Source organism: Cucumis melo, chromosome 12 (assembly GCF_025177605.1).
Source record: "Cucumis melo cultivar AY chromosome 12, USDA_Cmelo_AY_1.0, whole genome shotgun sequence".
Lineage (NCBI taxonomy): Eukaryota > Viridiplantae > Streptophyta > Magnoliopsida > Cucurbitales > Cucurbitaceae > Cucumis > Cucumis melo.
The window spans coordinates 6,392,208-6,412,544 of record NC_066868.1 but is presented as its reverse complement, the minus strand read 5'-3'; the positions used below and the strand labels follow the sequence as shown (position 1 = coordinate 6,412,544).

At 34.9% G+C, this 20,337-nt stretch overlaps 1 long non-coding RNA gene and 1 other non-coding gene across 2 annotated transcripts in view; both read left to right on the top strand.

The window, feature by feature from the left end:
* The first annotated feature begins 13,927 nt into the window (after positions 1-13,927).
* Positions 13,928-20,337, top strand: part of LOC127144372 (uncharacterized) — a 32,292-nt gene continuing 25,882 nt past the window's right edge. Inside the window, exons 1-2 of the long non-coding RNA XR_007816037.1 lie at positions 13,928-14,104; positions 14,363-14,506. This is a non-coding gene — a long non-coding RNA (uncharacterized LOC127144372). The remainder of the gene's footprint in view (positions 14,105-14,362; positions 14,507-20,337) is intronic.
* MIR530A (microRNA MIR530a) lies at positions 14,013-14,173 on the top strand. Its single transcript, NR_120798.1, is given in 1 exon segment — positions 14,013-14,173. It is a non-coding gene; the product is annotated as a microRNA MIR530a (primary transcript).

Genomic DNA, 20,337 nt, shown 5'->3' with positions numbered 1-20,337 from the left:
CCATCAACACAATGATGCAGGTATTCTCCGAGCACACAGCTGAATTGCTCGGCTTCAACTTTGGGAGTCTTGGTCGTATCGACGACCCCAAGACTTGGCCCCTCGATCATGGCTTGCTTCAAACCATTGAAGGCGGCCTGACACACGAGGTTCTCACTCCACTGAGTGTCTTCTTCTCTCAACAACCCACCTTGGTGGCAATCCACCACATGATCCGGCACGTTTATCTGGCTCTGCACAGAGTAACACTCTCCTCCCTTGGCATCGGTAAGACTCAGTGGCACCACGGGGAACTCGTATGCTTCATGCCTAGTGACACAATTTTTCTCGAGGCCCTTTGCCTTCGTTGTTCTTACTCGACAGTACCTCAGTCGAATGTCTGACTTCGAGAGATACTTCACCCCATAGGGACGGTCCACCCGCCTCGTGAGCATGGGGGGTGGATATTTGCGCCGAACTATGAGCTTGCTCTGGATACGGCGGTCAATACGCTGTTGTGGGCTTCTGTCCTTCTTCCTTAGGGGAAGGACATGGACTCCATATGGAGCTTGTACAGGTCTACGAAATCCTGTGTTCAACAGCATCTTTGATGGTTTTCGAAGTCCAGCTAACTCTGATGGCATCGGGCAATAAACGTTCTTCACAGGCGCTTTTGCCTCTAACGGCGGCTCTATCCCATTGTTGGTCCTCCTTCGCTTCGACGAGGACTTGGGCCAACTATTTGGCATCATACCATGGTACTTCTTCGAGACACACAGAGTGTCTTCGGGGACTGTCTCCCTCAGCTTTTCTGACGCCCCAAGCGGGATCTCCACAAATGGTGGTTCCCCTTGGGTGCAATTCTCATCTAGTCGCATGGCCGATATCATTTTAAACCCGTTGGCTGACAAATCTCTGCTTGCACTATCGTGGGAAAGGATCCAGTAATCACTAGACATTTGGTTGGGGGCATTTGTATGACTTGATGTTCAAGGAGGAACTCCATTCCTAGCACTACATCGAAGACATCCATCTTTACAACCACAAAGTCTACGCGGCCCTTCCATCCTCCCAACTTTATCGTCGTTTGTTTCACTAACCCGACGATGGGTAGGGCAATGGAATTCACGGCCTTCATTCTTCCTGAGTCCTTCTCCCAACGGAGTCTTAGACGTCTGGCCTCTACCTCTGTTATGAAGTTATGGGTTGCACCAGAATCAATCATAGTGCTTTTCGTCTGCTTTTGATTGATTCAGGTGTTAACATATAATAAGCCCCCTTTTGTGGGTACGTTTCTCTCCCCTGACTTTTTCTGGAGAGACGACAGATATTTTATGGCCCCTATTCGAGTCCTTTCGCCTCTATCTATCAGGCCCGCTTCATCCTTAGCTTGATTTGGCTTATCATCTGAATCCGCGATTAATAAGGCCTGAAACGCATGAAAGTCGACTTTATTCGGGCATTCTCTTGCCATATGTGGCCTACCACATATGAAACAACTGAGGCGGCGCTTGGGTGGGCTTTGATTATTCGGCCTATACCATGTGTTCCATGTGTTTGACTGGTGAGATCTGCGGTCTTTACCAGAACATTCGTCTCCCCCTACAGCTTTGGGAGAACTTTGACGACTAATCCTGTTCCTTCTAGGTGAGGAACTTTGGTGACGTCTCACATCTTGAGAGTCTCTTGTCAGATCGAACAACCGTTCTGCTGCTGCATACACTGACATGAGGTCTTGGACCCTTTGTTCATACAGCTTGACCCTTGCCCACGGTTTCAGCCCTTCGACAAAACAGAAAACTTTGTCTTTCTCTGACATATCGCGGATTTCTAGCATCAACCCTGCGAACTGTTTCACGTACTCCCGAATATCACCAGTGTGTCTTAGATCGCACAATTTTTGCCGAGCAAGGATTTCCACATTCTCGGGGAAGAATTGTGAGCGGAGCTCTCTCTTCAGGGTGTCCCAAGTATCTACTGTGCAACGTCCTTCTTGTATGTCCACGTATTGAAACCTTCACCACAACTTCGCATCTTCAGACAGATGCATCGTTGTCAATGTCACTTTGGCTTCCTCGGTAACAGTGTTTGTAGCCTTGAAGTACTGTTCAAGGTCAAAAATATAATTCTCTAGGGTCTTTGCATCCCTTGCCCCACAAAAGGGCTTTGGTTCTGAGATCTTTACTCTGCTAACCGAAATTGCTCCTCCAGCTGGAGCTTGGTTTGCCATTGCTCGCATCGTGAGATTCAGCCTTGCGTTCACGTCTGCGATTTCATTCCTAACGACATCGAGGGTGACTCTAAAATCCTCCGACATGCCGTTTATCATCTCTAATAGTGTCTTCTTAGAGCTATCTAGCTCGTTGGCACGTTCTTCCATGTGGGCAGCAAAGCCTGATGAACTATCCCCACGCTCGTAGTTAACAGTTCTTCTGACGTTTGTGTTTTCTTCTAGGGTGTCAACTCTTGCCAACAACTCTTGTATCGGCAACCCTTCGACACGGCCAGCTACCGCATCGATCATATCAGTTTTCACGAAAATTTCATCGAGACGAGACTCCAAGTAGCGGATGGAGTCGGAGACTTCGACTAGGTAGAGCATCTGGTCTTCTAGCTATACTAGTCGGTCTTTCTGGGCCTTGCCCGATGGATTCGACGACGACATGTTTCGGTCTTATCGTCAATTAGTCAATTTGGCTCTGATACCACTTGTCACAATTGTAACTTCTCAACACGATTGTGCGGCACTTGTTTAGCTCGATCAACAAGTCAGCCGTTCGAAATTCGGAATCCGCGGACAAACTCGCGGTATAATGTAGCCTCCCTCCTCGTTCTTAAGAAAATGTTTTTATAAAACTGGAGAGAGAAAGTAAATAGTTGAAAACATCATAAAGAAAGCATCGAAGACTGTCAATTGCAAAGAAAATAGCTTAGCTTGCAAAGAGTGCGACAAGGCTTGGACGGGGGTCGAACTAGTCATGTACCCCCTATAGTACATATTGAGAATTTTGGCCTTGGCAAGCTTGCATATGAAAAAGCCGAAATGTCACACTGTGATTCGGCGATACCTAAACGAAAGAATTAACCTAGACTACTTTCAAGACATAAAGATAAAGCGATTTGGGGGTATTCGGGCATACGGCCATAGGTAAATAACCTTGGACAATAGTTATGCCCTTGACACAGGACGACTCGGCTGGAGTGCGGGTGGCTCAAACATGCGACTGACGCGACTCAGCTCAGCAGGCGTGCATAGCTTGAGGAAACCCGACTCGGCTTTATGCAGCAATTGGCGGCTCCTCATGCATGGCTCGACTTCACGCGGCGGCTGGCGCAGTTTGGGTTTACGGCGTTCTTCGACGCACCTGGGCGGAGCCTCGATGACGGACAGAGACGAACTCGACGACAGTCGAACTGCTCACGATCGGCTACCGTCAACGACAAAGGCGGGTCGAGCGACGTCACTTTAGCTCGGATGCTGGGAACGAAGGATGGCGACGGAAGAAGCGACGGCTGAATGACAAATGAACTGACTGGTACGACGCAACAGATGGTGACGCACGGATTGACTCGATGGCTGCTCATACTACGGCGTTTGTTGGCGGCGGCGAGTGACAGAGATGTTGGCCGCGGCGGAGCGGCATAGTGGATTAGGTTTAGGGTTTTTTTAAAACAAAATTAGGGTTTCCTTTTCTTTTTCTCAATGAAGAAGATGAATAGTGGTTCACGCATCCCAAGGCCTATTTAATAAAAATAATTTCTTTTATTTTTATTTTCTCTTTTTCTCTTTCTCCAAAATTTCACACTCTCTCTTCATTTAAAACCCACAAGATCTCCATTTTTATCTTCTTTTTATCTTTTCCCAAATAAAATCACATACTCTCTCTCCTCAACCAAACCAATCATCTTTATCTTATCAAACTTTCTTTTCATAATAACTATATTATTTCATAATACAATTATTAATTCCTTAAACCAAATAATACCTAAACATGAATAACCAAAACAAATTAAATATAAAAAACTAAAAAAACAAAAATGACGATTTGGGTAGCTAAATCTAAACGATTGTGTAAAAAAAATAGTCAAAATCCAAACGATCCTATACAAAGAATCCTAAAAAAATCATTTAGATTAGAGTAGCCAAATCTAAAAGATCGTTTACAAATGTAAACAAATCTAAACAATTGTATACCAAATAATAGCCACATCTAAACGATCGTGTACCAACTATCTAAACACACGTTGTTGACGATGTAGTTGACGAGATATTTTTTGTATTTTTCATGGTGGGTCTGTAATCTTTTTATGATTTTGGAATTGTTTTATACAATGTAAATATTTTACAGCTTTGTTATATATTTTAAAAAACCCCTAATCTTAATCATAAACACACTTTGAAAGCTAGATATAGATTTTGGTATATTCTTTTTTATATTTATTAAAACATTGTATTTAATTGTTTTATTTACAATTGCTTCTTTACTTTTTAGTTTTTAAAAGTTCAGCTTAAAAAAATTCTTCCACCTCTAAATTTTTTCCTTCGTTATATATTCTAATTTTTTGAAAACTGAAACCAAGTTTTGAAAACTTAAAACTTAGTTTTAGAAATTTCAAAATAACTATAAAAAATTAGGAGAAAACAAACTTAATATTCTAAATCCAAAAAACTAAAAACTAAATAGTTACTAAATAGAACTTGAGTTGAATTCTAAGATACCAAATAGAGAAAATAAGCTTAGATTTTTTTTACAAAAAAGAAAATTAAAAACCATATAAACAACAAATGAAACTTTATGTTTAATTGATACATTTACTGTAACGATCAAATTCCTTATACTAAGCTGAAGTTATTACTAATTAAAAGACAAGTAAAATTTCTTAAATTCAAAAATAGAAAATAAAACAAAACCTCAAATACTCATTAAAAATCATAAACAAAGGTACGTAAAGATAAAATTAAATAAAATTCTAACTCGGGCCCTATCTAGTTTTAAGGGAAAAAAATAATAAAATAAAAAGTTTCTTTGATCAATGACATAAGACGGAAGCAAAAAGATCCCAAAGTTGACAAATTTATCCTTGGTTTAGGAAAATTCTATAGTACAACTCCCAGTTGATCTATCATAAAAAATAATTCAATTAAATCCATAATTAAATTATTTAGTGTCCAACTAAATCCTTCTTGGGCAAAACCAAAATAATAATAAAAGGGTAATTGTAATGGGTAGCAACTTTTAGAATAATTATTAAGTATGTAGCAATATTTTAAAAAAATTGCAAATATAGCAAAATCTATCAGTGATAGCTTCTATCGTTGATAGACTCTTATGGTTTATCAGTGATAGACCAACATTTGCTACATGGTCTATCAGTGATAGACTCCTATCATTGATAGATTTTGACAGATTTTGCTATATTTGCAATTTTTTTAAAATGTTGCTATGTACTTAATTATTTCAAATATAATTGCTACATTTGCAACTATCCCATAATAAAACTTACCAAAATTATAGGTGAAAAGGGCAAAATAGGTTTGGCAGCTCAAAAATGGATAGACGGCTCGGCTAGGTTCAGGCTAAGGCACGCAGACGGATCGACGACTCGAACACTGGCTCAGGTTCACACGGATGGCTCGACGGCTCGCGCAGGCGACACGACTTGGACTTCACGCGGGTGGCTGGCGCGGCTTGGATACGGCTTCGGACGACTCGGGCAAAGGTATGGCTCGGGTTCACGGCGTTCTCCGACGCGGCTGGATGGAGCTTCGACAATGGACGGAGATGACTCGAAGACAATGGCTACTTGGCGGACGACGCAACGAAACAGCGATGTGACGGCTACAGTCGGGTAATGAAGACGGCTCGAGTTGAGGGTCCACGTGAAGGGAAGCTTCAGTGGTCGACTGACAGAAGTCTGTCGACAGGCGAAAAGCGGACAAAGGTGACGGCTGACGAGCGCAAATGGCGATGACGGAGGAGACCAGACGGAGACGGAGACGCGACGGCTGTGATAAAAAGGATGCGGGGGTGTGACAGAAAGGATACAGTGGCTGTGACGGAAAAAGTTGCGACGGCAGCTTGCTAGTGTTCTTAGGGTTAGGGTTTTCTTTAGATTGCTTGGGGAAGAAGATGGTGAAAACCCGCCGCATTCCAATGCCCTAATAATAATAATAATATAATATTATTATTATTTTCTTTTCTCTTTCTTCTTTTAACTTAAATCCCCAACATCTCCTGTTCTCTCTTCATTAAATTCCACCAAATCTCCTCTTTAAACTCAAATTTCCTTATCTCCCTCTCCAATTCAATCACATTTATCTTCCAAAAATAAATGTTCTTACCTAATTATATTATCCACATAATATAATTATTTTAACTTCAAAATTTAATTAATTATACAATCAAATATATAATTAATCAAATTTTCTCAAATAGAAACAATTAAATCATGACTCCAAACACTCAAACAATTAGATATTTTCCTAATGTCTGATAAAATCCAATCTTCATAAATCAAATAATTCAATCAATTAACCAAAAAACACTCAAAATTATAAAGATTAAACTTAAGATAATTACAAATAAATTACCTTAAATTTTTGGGACGTTACATTTACAATATGAATTGAAATTTTGTTCAAAAAAAAAGAAGAAGAAGAAGAAAAAGAAAAAGAAAAACACAGGAAGAATATAAAGCAGTAGATTTGTTTTGAAGAAACTCCAAGAGGTGACACCACTTAAGTAATATGAGTAATGTGTATTAAACAAATATATTTCAAATCAGCAGCAATAGTGTTGAATTGCAAGGAGGCAGAGAAGGACAGAATTTCTCATTCATCACCAAACAACATCTATGGCTTATATTGCTTCAATAGAACATTCAAAATACTTATAGTTCGTTCTTTCAACGCGGTGAAATTACCAAAAGAAAATGGTTATTGTGAGTATGGTTCCCAAATTCAGAGAATTTTGGATTTTAGAGTTTATAATAATTTGAATTTAGTTCCAATAATTATAACAATGACTGTTTGTCATATAATGTTTTATTGTCTTTCTATATGAATATTACTAGCTATTCTTCTGAACTAATTAAAATAAATAGTAGTTATTATTACTTACTTTATAGACGGCCATGATTTAAAAATTATTCTTCATATACAAAATAACTTGTTTAAGATTTAGCTATTATGAGTTTATAAATGATTTACATCTTCATACCCTACCTAGATCAGGATTAAATTTATTAAAATAGAATAAGTTAATGTAAACTAATTTTCAAATAAAACATAAGGGAGTATTTTATGTAAAAAATGAGTTATTATAGTTGAGTTATGATAATTTGTGTTTATATAGGTGTAGATTATTTTAGTTTGAGTCATAATAGTATGTGTTTGTGGTTGTAGTATAGATTATTTTAGTTTGGAAAAGAAATCATAAACACTGTATCAAAGAATCAAAAAAATGATGAATATCAGATAATAAAAATTATAACAAATAGTAAATATTATAACTCATTCTATTCCGATATATTTTTTTTAAATAAGATATTTATCTCTATAAAACAAAAGTACTAAAAATACTACAACATGTGGTATATAAGGAGTAACAACTATATTAATCCTTCGTTTTAAGAGATTGAATGTTCACTCTCCTTCACTCTATAATTATTATATTAAAAAAAACACAAAATTTGACACGAACATTTTAGTATTGAATGACATTCGTAATAACATAACTTAAAGATTGCAAATTTACAAACTTTTCTGTTGTTTTGAATTTCCACGGCTAGAAAAATGTATGAGATTAAAGTCCCGTTGGTGTAACTCTAGTGGAACATAAGGGGAATTAAACAAAGTTTTACAAGTTAGATCACAAGTCAAAGCACGTATATGGTATACAATTTAAAATACTCTATCATCTTTGAATTTTAAACTTTAAATACTTGAACAAAATTCTCGAACATGTTTAGAATTCTTGGTGTTTCAATAAATCCACTCCAAGTTTTAATCTTCATAATCGAAGAGTACATTCCAATTATAGATACATATTGTTTGATAACGTTTTATAAAGTAAAGAAATAAAAAGGAGCAATTGCATTATCTCCATGATTTCAATATATAATAACCACTATTTATAGAGTATATGAAAAGATATTTGGAGATAGGTAATTTGGCACATCTAAATAAGTAAATAAAAATAAGAAACTGAGTAGATATTCTTTAGTTAAATTAATTAAAAATGTAAAATGACATTCTTGTAATAATTCAAATATCATTTCCATCAATAATAGTAATAAACACAACAAATGAATTTTTCTATTAAGATTCAACTATAAAACGATCTTATAATTCACAATTATGAGAATATAATTTCTTTCTGTTTTACCTTATGTAAGTAGAGAAACCGAACTTACGTACTTGGAGATTAATGGTAAAAGCTAATTTGATATATATATATATATATATATATATATATATATATATATATATAATTAAGCTATGTTTATTTTATTCTAGCACTATCAAAATAATTAAAAAATATTTGGCAAATATTTCCAAACTAAAAAGAGAGAGAGAGAAGATGTGACCCATACTTCAACTATGATATTATAGTTTTATGAATTTGTACTCAAATGGAAATTGGAAATTATATGAAGCATGTGTGTCCTATAGAAATAGGGGTATGGGGGCCCAACAGGGGATGGCTGTCCCCCACAAAAGACGCAAGAGGGTTAGGCTTTTCAAATGGAGAAGTACACGTGGCAGATTATGATTAGCTGAGGATGAAAACCCACGTGGCAAAGAATGTTCCCTTCACGTGGGCTTTGGTGAATGAATATATTATTTTAGAGATGAAAATTATTGTTACGACAGTACAGTACCAAAACAATACAAAGACATGGCCACCCTCTTTACTGTCATTGATGGGATCGATCTTCAAATCCTTATCTCATCTCTACTACTAATTCCTCACATGTCCTAATCAATCCTTCCCCTTTCTCTCCTTTTTCTTTTTTCCATCACAACATCTCTTCTCCTTCTTTTCACCTTTTCTCTTAGGCCACGTTTACTCAAAGGTAGTCAAAATCAAATCTTGTGTAATTTAAATTAATTGGTTTAGATTGATGAATCCAATAATGGGAATGAACCTCAATCATATGCTTCTTATTCTTAATGGTTATTTGATTGAAATTTCTCGTATTTAGCATACAGTTCACAAAAGTAATTAAATGCTTGTTAAGGGTTTTTTAATCGTAATTGAAATGACCAAGCAAGATTATGAAAATACCATCCTTTGTAATTCAAACTTTTGACAGACCGACAATTTTACTATTTTTGCATTATTTTTTTAAAAACATGACTAGAACTCATCATCTTCTTCTTCTCCATCTTCTACTACAAGAAAATAGGGATATATCCCGACGCTTATCTAGCCCGTCGGGAGATAGGGTCTCCCCCGATGTTGTAAGGTGCGCGTCAGCCATCTCACTCTTTGTCGATGTAGAGGTGTAAAATGTCGGAAGTTGTGAAGGCATTCATGATGCCATTAGTAACGTACACGTTGAGAATAGTCAGACAACTCTCGACGTCACATGTGAGACGTCGGAAAAAGAAAACATTTCATTAATTATTGTGTTTTGTCTGACACCATGCATGTACACATTGGAGTTGTCTGGCTATTCTCGACGTGTTACTAATGGCGTTGGGAATGGATGAGAACTTTCGACATTTTCGTAGTGTGTTAGGAATTCCCCTATAAAACCCTCTTCTTCCAGATTTATCATTTACAGATCTGGAAGAGAGGAAGAGAAAAGAAGAAATGAGAGACAAACCTAATGCCTGCCGCGTTCTGGAATCAATGAAGCCCGCCGCCCGCCACTATGAAAATTTTTCTTGTATTTTCTACTTTTAATTGTTAGCTCATAACTTTAAACTTTTCGTGCAAAATCAAATGCCAAAATCAAATTAACTTTAAACATATCTCGAGGGACGGGATATGCAAGATCGTTTTGGGTAGGCGACAGACTACTCAAAAGGTTTTAGTTGGGGCCCCAAGCCCAAGTCCCGAAAAAGCATTGCTACCAGTTCTTCCTCTTGATATAAGTAAGAGATGCACTCTAGAGAGATTAGAGAACTAAGAGCTAATCTTGAAAACTCTAACCGATTAATTGAAGAACAACAAAGAATGTCGGAGTTGCATGCCCGATAAGTGGAAGAAAGTGCCCGAGAAATGGAAAAATGCACAACAAATGGAAGAGATGATGAAGATGATTAAAGAAATAAGTCAAACACAGAGAGGACTGTGAACACTTGGGATATGTATTTTTCAACTTTTAATTTGTTTAATTTCTTCGGTGATATATATCTAAATTTACTTTTACATCATTTGTAAATTTGAAATTCTTAGAATTTTGCATCCGTAGCAATAATTAGAAGATAGTGTACTTTTTTCCTTTTAATGTAATTATTTTGAGCAATTTAAACAATTTGTAATTTTTCTTATACATTCGAATTTAATATTTAATTTTATATATTACAATTTTTTATTTTAATAATTTGTTATTGATTTTGTTTGTTGTCTTTCGAATCGAATCCAAAAGAGTACCTCACGATAACAAAAAAATAATTTGAATAAAATAATATATATATATATATATATATATATATATATATCTAAAAATTTCTCCCGACGCCTTATGTGCATTGGGAATAATGCCCTTTCCCCGACGTCGTGGAGAAAGTATTGGAAAGAGCTTCTTCGACGCCGCGTCAAGAGAAAGGTACGCCCGACGCATAGAGGGGACCTCGGGAGTACAGCACTACCAACGTCCACTACTCGTCGGCATTGACAATGTTGGGAATAAGGCATTCCCAACGCTGTCCCATTTGAGTGTCGGGAATTGCTCCCCCGACTATGTTCCCAATGGCGCGTCTGACGTCGGAACAGGTTTTTCCGACGCCGTTGGGTACAAAGACTGACGCTGGATGGCGTTGGGAGTTACCTAAATCCTTGTAGTGAATGCATTGGATATAAATTGCATGCATAATAAAGAATATATTTACCGATACAATTTTCACACTTAAATAAATGATAGATCGGTAACCATAAAATATATATGAATAGTATCATTTACCGAGAACAATAATCAATATCGAATACCTTGAGCAACACAGTGATAATTAGGAATGTAAGAATAACCTAAATAACCTGACAATCTAGATTATCCGATCCATGTTATAAGAGTGGTGGGTTGGATTGGGTTGTGTTAGTTTAAAATTTGGGTTAGGTTGGGATCAAACATTTGGTTTTTTCTTATTGGGAGTTGAAAATTTTGATTCAACTCAATCCTACCCGAATTAATTATATATATATATTTTATTTTATTGTTAATTAAGTAAAAGTAAATTTCGGTCAAATGTCGCATTGTATTTTTTTTCCCTCTTTTTTCCACAATTAGACAATTCAAACCAATCCAACTCATATTTTAAGAGTTTAGTTGAATTGAGAATACTATTAAGGTTATTCGAATTGTCAACCTAACCAATTCAAAAATATTGGTTGAATTGGATTGGGAATATCCTTCACTAATTAACTTGTTTATAGCCCCGGTGGTAATCGCGGAAGTGTGAAGGGAAAGTTTGAAATTTCTGACAAATTAATGAGGAAAAAGTATTGGGTCCCAAGTAAATTCAAACACAATTCAACTCATCAACCATTCGGCTTCCTTCAGATTACAATTCGTTTACTGCGGTTTCGATAATGGGCATCTCACTTGTCTGGAGGATATACATAATGCCGATAAACAATAAGCAAATTTAATAAAATGGGCTTCTCTTACCAAATTACGTTGCATATATATTGTGTTACACCATCCTAAATATCCTTTTATCGTGTCTAATTAATACATAATATCCTTTTACGGTACCTACATATCGTTTAAGACAAAAACTGTCTTGAGATTATAATAATTATCTTTTGCTATAATAGATACTATTTTGTACTTCCCAATTAGTAACAAATCAACAGTACTATTTAAAATCGTTAATTTGCTATTGTATTTGCCATTTGTTAAAGTTTTTATTATTTTACCTTCATAATTTTTTTAAATTCTTTACTGTCACTATTTTCTTTTCAAACTAAGATAGTTTACACCTCAAACACACATCACATTTTAAGTTAGGTAAAAGATCTTAATACGTAACGGAAGTACACCATCAAAGTAAACTTTTTAATCCAATAATAAATAATACGATTCCCTCTCTTTTAGTTCAGAGTTCTGTTGCTAATATAATAAAAAATTGCACATTAGAATATAAAATATTACACAAAATTTTAAAATATTTGAACAATCAACAAAAGAGTATTGGTTATTTAAATGATTTTACTTATGGGGCTTGCAGTTAAACTACTTTTTCTAACAACATTTATTTTTTAAAGGCACCTTATCACAATTGTCTATGATCAAAAGGCATCTAAAAGAACTTGGAGTGTTTGTTTAAAGTTTGAACTGTTTCTTCATAAAGTATTTCCCTTGTTTTCCTAAGCTTATCCAAAAGTTTTCAAAATAGTTACAATCAAAATATCTTCTTGTGCAAAGTCTAACCCTTATGTCATATTTTTCTTCATTCATTTTTATTGTATTTTATTCCCTATTTAATAATTAGTATCTATAAAGTTGATATCACAACTTGGCATCTAACCCAAGAAGTATGTTACTTTTAATCTTGTCTTCAGATTTTTCTTTCTTCTTTAATAAACATTTACACTCTTCATTTGTGTGGTAATTTTTAAATAAGAGCATGTCGATTGGGGAGATTTTATCCTCAACTTCGATCATAGATTCATCAAATTATTTATATTGTCTAACTTAATTAAAGTGTGTTTGCATTAACTTCCTAATTGTTTAAAAAGTTTTTTTTTCACTTATAAACATTGTTTTAAACACACTTAAAAAATCAATAATTCAAACATACACTTAGTCAATTTACCTAGATAATTTACCTAGAGAAGATAGGTGTGAGTATCTAAAATATTAAATGAGTCAATTTAATTAGATGAAGAGCATCCTAATTAATTGAACTACCTGCATTAAGATTAAAGGGATTACACAACAATGAATATATAATTGGAAAAACCTATCTAAACATTCAATATTGTTCTTCCTTTAGGTTTGTAGAAAAACGGTTTTCATTTATAGAGGAACAAATCACAAGTATAACTAACCCTTTGCTACCTATGGATCAAAATATAGAATTACATGTCACTTGGTTGTAAATCAATTATCCCTAGCTAGGGATTGATTAAATAATATCAACAAGTTTGTTAGCATTCATGAGAAGATCACATAATCTAAAACATTCAAAGCCAGTAAAAGAATCCAAATACAATATGTGAAATTATAAATAAATGAAGAAAATCACTCCAGCAGGTACGTGCCTGAGCTAGAATAATTACTTTCTCAATTAGCACATAATAATAATTATTAATCTGTCATGAGGATGAAGGATAAAAATTGTTTGAGTACATGGAAGCTAAGATCAAAGAATATAAGAAAAAATAGAGAGAAAAGCAGTAGGAGTTAAATTAAATTGGCCTACAATCAGATGATAAAAGCCTATAGACGATAGCTAACCTTTCTTTTTATATAAATTCGAATGGACGCCACAACCCTAAGCTAAGGTACAGCCCCACGACCGCATGTCCGTTTGTCTTTCAATGCCGTGTTGCAGCCCTGAGAGGCTCTCGATTATTATACGTCTTCATTTCAAGTCGATGCAATGTTTTAAGGGTCAATTTGGTCCTTTTCACCTCTTCAATAACAAAAAATGAAACAGTGGACCTGTGATTTGGCTGCAAGAAAATCAGCTCTCTTCCTAGCCAACCAAAAATTGACCCACATGCATATATATATATATATATAATATATATATATATAGTTAATTATCACAATAGGCTTCCCTTGAACAAAACTATTCTTCCTTTCAATTGTATTGAAGAAACAGAATAATAATGTTTTTGGCCAAGTTTGGTCCCTTCATCTGCATTTGCACCTGCACCTTATTCAACTTCTCTCTTCTCTCTCCACCAACGATATAGAAGAACATGAATATGAAGAACAAAAGGTGAGAGAAAAAAAAGGATCAATAATTCAAAGGTGCTGGTGCATTTGCAGCTGAATGCCATCTTGGAAAACCCTATAAACTTAGGGCTTTACTTTTCTTCTCCAATTTTTCTTATATCAAAATTACCTACAAAATTGGATCCAACATATTATCAAACTCCTCTTAATTATATTATTTCATTTTTTCTGTTTCTCTCTCAACTCTCGTTTTATTTCTTGCTCATCTGAAATTCCTTACCTTATCTTTTTTACTCTATAGATGTCGTTCCTTGTATTTGGTCTCTTCGCAACAACAATAATCCTCTCTTCTCTGTATTCCTCTTTTGGAGATGACAACAACGACAGCGAGCAGAGGTGTGTAGTGTTAGAAGATGCATGCGAAAGTGATCAAGATCAACAAAAGGTTAGAACATAATTTTGTTTTGGAAAAGTCGGTCAAATTTCATTTTTCGATCTTTTTTAAGGTTACCCTTACAAAAATCTCTAACCTTACTCATAAAGTTTTTTTTCTAACATATATTTTTCTTTTTGTTAAGCTTTACCTAATATATGTGCAAATTCAACACAAATTTGAATTGCTATGGTTTGAAGTTAATATTTTAATTATAATCGTCCTTTTTAAAAAAAAACGTTTTAATTTTATTTTGTCAATGAAAATAGTGTTAAAGTCATTAATTAATAATTGAAAAAAATTAAATTCCTTTCCATAAGCATTTTCTTCAATTTAAAAGCTTTCAACTATATATATACGATTCATTTCCTTGTCAAATTTGGGAGAGATTTAAAAGTATTAGTGAATATTAATATCTTTATTCGTAATAAAATATCTATTGTAAAAAGTGAGGAGGAAATAAAATCTCCAACATTATGTTTGTTTGAATAATTAGTAAAAAAATCTTGTGTGTATTTGTATTGCAAATTTTCTAAGAGAATCTAAGGTGAGGAGACTGGAATTTTGTTTTACATATTGATTTTGTTGACAGATTGATGTTGAATTTCTTTAGACACCCTATAGTTTGGGGTGATATTTTGTAAATCATTTTATTTTCAAAATTAACTCTCAAAATTCAGCTTACAAACAATATTTTCCTATGTTGTTTTCTATATTTTGTTATCTCTACCTTTTAAAATGGTTTTAAAAATCTAGTCAACATAGTTTTAAAATTAAAGTAGTCTTATTTTTAGAATTGGATTAAGAATTTACATCATAATAAGTTAATAAAAATCAAGCGTAATTTTAAAATACTAAAAGGTGCATTTGGGAGAGGGAAAGAGTTATGGAGGAAAAAGATTATGATAATCTAGTGTTATCATAAAATCTGTTTCGGAGAAGAGTTATTATTGGTAATGTTATGGTAATAAGTGTTTAGGAAAATGAATATGAAAGGTAGTGTTATGATAGAATGTGTTTGGAGAAACGATTATGATAGTAGTGTTATAATAATATGTGTTTGGGGGAACACTTATGATTGTAGTGTTATTATAACATGTGTTTGGAGGGAATGGTTATGAGTGTAGTAATATGATAATATGTGTTTGGGGCAAGGATTACGTTAATGGATTTATGATAATTTTTTTGTTAAATAAATAATATTAATATATGAATTTAAAAAATATCATATAATTTTTTTTTGTAAATAAATAATATTGATATATGTAATTATAATAAACCATATTTTTTTGAATATATTTCAAATATTTTTCTTACGTACCCCGGGATTAGCGAAATATTTGTTTTGTAAATCATTACATTGAGATCCATTTATTTTTATTTTTTCTTCTCTTATGTTTTATCATGCACAATTAACGCGTAAATCTGTTAACACATTGAAATTTTTTTTTTGATGTGAATGCAATTGGTAAATAGTGGTTAACTACAATTTGTCGTTAACATGCTATGAAAACAGTATGTACATACGATACGATAACAGTATGTACGATAGCGGAATATGTGTATATACCATAACTGCTTGAATACAAACTAAAGAAATGTAAAATAACAGTGTGTAGAATAAAAAGACAAAAACAATAAAGTACACAAATAATTAAGCTAATTGAAAAGACACTAAAACATATGGCAAACACAGTGGTCATGGGTTTTCTTGGAGAATCACGTTGTAGTATGAGAACTTCATTACGTCAGGTACATCATGGAAAGCTTTCATGTCGTCCACATTATGAATCAGTATATGTATTAAGCGACACATACCATTAATGTCAGCTCAGGGATGGCCTGTAACTATCAGACGACCTCTTACCGTGTTGTGCTTGCGTCTTAACGTTGTAGGACAGGCCAATTAGCAATGCAGTTAAGTTGTTCATTGTCGTACTCAATGGTAGTGTGGATTGGGTCCCTAACCGCTTACGAACTTTCCTCCCTGTTTCCACTTAGACCCGCTAGAAACATACTTACCATCATTTTCCTGAGCGGTTCTTGTTCCCATTACTTCGTTAGGTGGCATGTCTAGTCCCTGACTGTACATTGCTTGGAACTCCATATCGTGCGCAACGTCAACAACAAATCTCTCATACCCATCAAGCTCATTAGACCCAACGTCACCAAAAGTCTCCGTCCGGCCTCCCATCTTACGATCTTTGGCAAAGACGTTCGAAGGTTCGCCATAGTGGGGAAATGATCTATTAAGGAGCTCTTTCGCCGTAGGATGTCTCTGTTCAAGTACAATAAAAATTGTTAGTACTAGTTTTAATTATACTACAATAACAATTCACATAAGTAATAGCACACATTCACCCAATCGTCGAACACTTCCTTCTCTATGACGATGAACTTCTATTCATCGTTCCATCCAAAGCCATTACAGGTTGGGCCACGCATCTCTGCTAGCGCATGGAACGTTCTATTCAGCAATTTTATTCGACTATCGATAATTATAGCATGGACGTTACTACTTGGGATCTTAAAGGCCATTATTCTTGCAAGCTTATTCAAGTATCCAAGTTTAAAGGTCTCGTTGTCAGACCTCCAGCCATCAACATTTACTAACTTGACGAGGCACTCGACAAGGTTGTCTCTTTTTCTTTCATCCAATTGTGCTTAGGCAGACTTGATGCAGTTGTCATGCTATAAATCAAATGCGAACATATTAGTGTCATTAATTTCCCTACGATTACCACATAAAGACATAATACATTCCACTCCCAGAGAAATGCTATATTTTCATTCATTTCCTTGCTTAATCAATACATTCGAAAAAAGTATATTCCAAAACTCTGCAAAAGAAGACCCAAGGCAATCATTAACAATGAAATTGAATGTAGAACATTCAATAGTGCTACATTAGTTGTGCTACTAATTACGCAATTCTCAGTCACTAAACATTTCACCTACAAGCTCATCCCTTTAATGACTCCACTTGTTATGTAATGTATATCATCCTCGGTAGTAGTCGCGTGTGTTAAATCACCCTCATCTATGTCGTCTGGTATATTGAAGTTCGTCATCTCCCTATTGATGAGGTTATGTAGTAGACAACATACGAGTATCGTACAACATTGGACTTCTATAGGCCTCACAATATCGTGTTGCAAGTGACGAACTTTTGAGAGGCCTGTAGAAGTCCAATGTTGCACGATACTCGTATGTTTTCTACTGCGCAACCTCATCAATAGGGAGATGACGAACTTCGATATACCAGACGACATAGATGAGGGAGATTCAACTCACATGACTATTGTCAAGGATGATATACATTACATAGAGACCTTCAACAAGTGGAGTAAGTGGAGGGACGAGCTTGCAGATGAAATATTTAATGACTGGGAGTTGTGTAACCAGTAGCACAACTAGTGTAACACTATTGAATGTTCTACATTCAATTTCATTGTTAATGATTAACCTCGTTCTTCTTTTGTTAGAGTTTTGGAATATATTTTTTTCGAATGTATTGATTAAACAAGCAAATGAATGATAATATGGAAATTCTCTAGTAGTTGAATGTATTATATCTTTATGTGATAATCATAAGAAAATTAATGACACTAATATGTTTGTGTTTGATTTATAGCATGGTAATTGCATTAAGACTGCCTAAGCACAGTTGGACGAAAGAGGAAGAGACAACCCTCACCAAGTGCCTCGTCGAGTTAGTAAATGCTGGTGGTTGGCGGTCCGACAATGAGACCTTTAGACCCAGGTACCTCAATCAGCTCGCAAGAATGATAACCTTTAAGATCTCGGGTTGTAACATTCATGCTACAACTATCGATAGCTGGATAAAATTGTTGAAGAGAACGTTCCATGCGCTAGCGGAGATACGTGGCCCGATCTACAGTGACTTTTGGTGGAACGATGAACAAAAGTGCATCGTAGCAGAGAAGGAAGTGTTCGACGATTGGGTGAAGGTGCTCTATTACTTATGTGAACTATTATTGTAGTATAGTCAAAACTAGTACTAACAATTCTTATTATACTTGAAAAGAGTCAGTCAGCTGTGAAGGGCTCCTTAATATATTGTTTCCCTATTATGACGAACTTTAGTACATTTTTGGCAAAGATAGTGCGTTGGGAGGCTGGGCAGAGACTTTTGGCGACGTTAGGTCTAATGAGCTTGATGGATACGAGGGACTTTTCATTGACGCTGCACATGGTATGGAGTTTCAGACACTATACAATTAGGGAGACATGTCGCCTAACGAAGTAATGGGAACAAGAACCACTCGGGTAAGTGACGATAGACATGTTTCTAGTGGGTTTAAGCGGAAACGGGGAGGATGGTCCTTAGACAGTGGGGACATAATTCGCACTGCCATTGAGTACATCAATGAACAACTTAACCACATTGCTGACTAGCATGTCCTACAACGTCAAGATGCAAACACAACACGACAAGAGGTCATCTGACAATTATAGACCATCCCTGAGCTGACATTAAGGGATAGGTGTCGCTTAATGCATATACTGATACGTAACGTGGACGACATGAAAAATTTCCTTGATGTACCTGACAAAATGAAGTTCCTATACTGCAGCGTGATTCTCCAAGAAATTCTATGACCACTGTGTTTGCCATATGTTTAAGTGTCTTTTCAATCTGCTTAATTATCTGTGTACTTTACTACTTTTGTCTTTTTTCCTCGTACTGTTATTTCACAGTTTTTTAGTTTGTATTCATGTAGTTATGGTATATAGACAGATTTCGTTATCGTACGTAATGTTATCGTATCGTAGGTCGTACTATTTTCATTGCATGTTAATTAAAAGTTGTAGTGAACCACTATTTCCCAATTGCATTCATGTCAAAAAAAATTATTTCAATGCGCTAACGGATATACATGTTAGTTGTGCACGATAGGACATAAGAAAAGAAAAAGTAAAAATAAATGGGCCTTAACGTAATGATTTACAAAAAAAATATTTTACTAATCTCGGGGTACGTAAGAAAATATTTGAAAACGTATTAAAAAAATGGTTTATTGTAATTGCATATATCAATATTGTTTATTTATAAAAAAAATTATATGATATTTTTTTTAATTCATATATTAATATTCTTTATTTAAAAAAAATTATCATAAATCCATTAATGTAATCCTTGCCTCAAAAGCATATTATCATAATAATATACTCGTAATCCTTCCCCCAAACACATGTTATAATAACACTACAATCATAACTCTTTCCCCAAACACATAATAAAATAATACTACAATAATAATCCTTCCCCCAAATACATATTATAATAATACTACAATAATAATCTTTCTCCCAAACACATATTATTATAACACTACTATCATAACACTACATTTCATATTCTTTGTCCCAAACACATATTACCATAAAACTAACAATAATAACCCTTCCACCAAATATATATTATGAAAACACTAGGATTATCATAATCATTTTGTCCCATTGCTTTTTCCCTCCCAAAATGCACCCTAATGGACAGATGGAAAGAAAAGATCGTGTTTCGGAGATAACACACATTTGTGGAAACCGGTCAACGAAATGCATTGGAGAGAGGATGAGAACCGTTATGGAGGTAGCTTCGAAATGAAATCTTCATTAAACGAAAATAGGTTTGAACAGTAAGGACAGAAAATTTGGGAGAGTAGTAGGGCAACAATTTGAAGACGAACATAACAGAAGAAATCGAATATCGGAGGAAAGAAATTGAGATTTCATTTCATTTGGTTCACAGTAGAGAGGAAAGGGAAAAGATGACAGAAAATGAGGAAGAAATAAGAGGAAAGTAGAAAACAATCACTCGA